We start from the raw sequence: 3,059 nt of genomic DNA, 5'->3' as shown, positions 1-3,059 counted from the left end.
CAGTTACTATTCATAACAACCTGCTTGCTATGTTTGCAAATGTTCTTTTTCCCCCAATTCAAATTTATAACTTGACTGGAACCAAGTTTATTCTGCAGCTCGCCAAAAAGAATTCAGGACTGAAAGGGTTACATAGCCATGTCTTCACATGTGTTTCCACGGCAACACCACTTCCCCGGCAAAACATAAGCCTTCAAGAGTGCATTTATACAACTCAGTATCAATGACCTCTGACCCTGCAGTCTGTGAATGGTGGGAACCTGTAGAAATAAAGCAGTTAATGGAACAGGTTAAGATAAGGGAGCCGGACAACAGCCCTCTGTGGAGAGCCCCAATCATCATGTGTGCAAAATAACCCAAATACCTGTGATTACTCACTAGAAACCTCATGGAAATTAGAAAAAACAGCTCGTTTGAGTGTGTGTATATACACACACACACACACGCACACGCACACAGCACACACGCACACGCACACGCACACACACACACACACACACACACATTGTTTTATACATTTTCAAACGGTTTGTGTGAACTCTAATAACTCTTATAAGTTAAATACTACAGCTGGAAACTTGTAAAATGGACAGATTCTGAAAAGATATCTGATGCAAGGCCTCTAAATGTCTGGCCAGTCATGTATTAAACCAGGATTTTTCATTAAAGTACTAATCCCAGAACAATAAATACAAGCATATTTAAGAAAACTTATTAAAAGCTAAGCCGAGCCTGGATCATCAAACATTTTGTTCTTGAGCCTGCATAACTAGTGGGATACCCACCTAACCAGATTAAAGCCAGCGAGTGCTGGTTCTGACCCTGATCTGCAGGTTGTTTGTACAGTATAAGGGTGTGTGGGTCAAACAATGCCTTGTTTATGCATGTTGGATGTAATGCTGGAGCTGAAACGGAGGACTGCAGTGTAAGGAATGCTGGTAGATTTTCATTGTCACAGTGATGTAATGCACATCTTTGGAATCCGAGCGCTGACCTCGCTCTGAAAGGGGCTGGTCAGCCTCCCACAATGCACTGCTGCTCCCGCAGCTCCTGGCTGTGGGGAGGAGAGGGAGAGGACGGGCTTCTAAATTGAAAAACGAATGTCAACACCACAGTAAATGACCTGTGCATTGAAAACAGATCTAAAGCTATTTATAATCCCGTTACTAAAGGCGTTGCATATCTACTGAAGCCACAAACCACTCTGTACGTTTTACAAAAATGCTTCCATTTGGACTCCCTGGTGCAATCAATGAAGGATTGCAAGAATGGATTCCATAGGGATTTCTAATGCCAGTGGTCACTACAGACAGTGCTCTCCTTCTATTTCTCCTCCCGCGTCCAAGCTGGGACAATAACGGCTCAATCAGTCTGAAGAACTCCTGCCTCGTATTAGAGGTCTTGATCGCCAAAAGGGCAGAACACAGAACAGGCTGAAGTGAAAGGGGATTCCACCAGCACACCTGCGCTCTATACAGAAAACACACACAGGGACACACAGGTAACAAACAGAAAATGTATTCGGATAAGGCAGAAACAAACTTATGTCTCCTGTACTTCACTTAACATTTGTTAACATACACACAAAGATTACTTGATTTGAATTGGGGATCAAAGAATTTACATAGGATTTCTTCATATTCCTTCTTTTATTATTATTATTATTATTATTATTATTAATTTTCTGTAACACAAGTAGTCCATTGTCCTTATTCCATGCCTCACAACCTAGTATCTGTGCACAGGGAGTGGTCGTTGCTGGACCAGGAAAGTCCTACCAGTCTCATAATCCTAGGGTGGAGACAGTCCATTCATGTCTTTATTTAGCCCATTTCCTCCAGTGGGGAGATTCCAAGCAGCTGAAAACAAAGGCGCTGGCCTGTTGAGAAGAACATTGTGCAGCCTGGTCCTTTTCTACCGGAAAGCAGAGTTCCAGCGCTGGTGGTCTATGTTCTGTACATAGGGGCTTCTTAATTTAGAACAACATTATACAAGGACTTCTCCTTGGGCTTCAGCGTGTGGACTCTTCTGGGTCTGGTATTATCTGAGAGAAGGTTTCGGAAATCTAGCGAGCCATTCTTTATGTAAAGGTACATTTTAAATTCTGTGCTTGACCTATAGCAGCAGACCCAGCTCGCTGGATTACCCTTTTCATTCACTTATTTTTTATGGCATGCCTTAAATTCATGAAGCTCTGATTCGTAAAGGACCAAATGTGAAGACATGCATTTCCATCCGGGCCCAGGTTCAGTTACCTCAGTGTGACCCTGGAACATGCTGGCGTGGAAGTTTCTAAAGAAAAGAAAGGCACGGTGGACATCCAGTTAAGTTTGGGTTCTTTTCATCTGTGCCTCTGGTGAGTTAGGAGGTTACTGAATAACAGAGTCTCTGTGTAGGTGTGTGTGAACAATCAACAAGATTAATAACTAACAAGCCAAGGGGAACGTCTGCTCATGAATCTTTCAGATCTTATTGCACCAACACCACAGGCAACAACAGCGGGGTAGAGAAGGAAGCAAACTGGAAAACACCAGAATCAGCTTGCACATGCCCAAGGTGCAGCAGTATGCTGTAGTCCTGCGGCTGAGGAGTGAGTTTTCAATAAAGCACTGCACTGAAATATGGATGAGTTCTTTGAATTGTTTGAAAGCTTTGAGTAGCACAACAAGTTTCCGAGGCTCTGCCCCTTGATTTGCTGACTTCCAATGTTCTCCTCGTTTCTGATCAGCTGCCGAAGGGAGAGGGCGGATGAAAACTCTGCTGACAGCGTGCAGGTTAGATGTCAATCATGCTTTAGGACCCGCCTTTATCAGCACAATCCTCCAATCAGACTGAGGGGGCTCATATATCACAGTGACTCAGAAGCACTTGCAAAACTACACAAAAAATGTGTTGCATGTGAAAACTACAATGCTGGGTTACTGTTCCCAATATAAAAAAATGAAATAATAATAATAATAATAATAATAATAATAATAATAATAATAATAATAAATTGGAGGTCTTAAAAGTAAAACACTCCAGAATTTTTTATTTTTTTTCCCCTCACAGAGATGTCG

The sequence above is a fragment of the Polyodon spathula genome, chromosome 22 (assembly GCF_017654505.1).
Source record: "Polyodon spathula isolate WHYD16114869_AA chromosome 22, ASM1765450v1, whole genome shotgun sequence".
NCBI lineage: Eukaryota > Metazoa > Chordata > Actinopteri > Acipenseriformes > Polyodontidae > Polyodon > Polyodon spathula.
The sequence above is the reverse complement of the archived record's forward strand: the minus strand, read 5'-3'. Positions refer to the sequence as shown.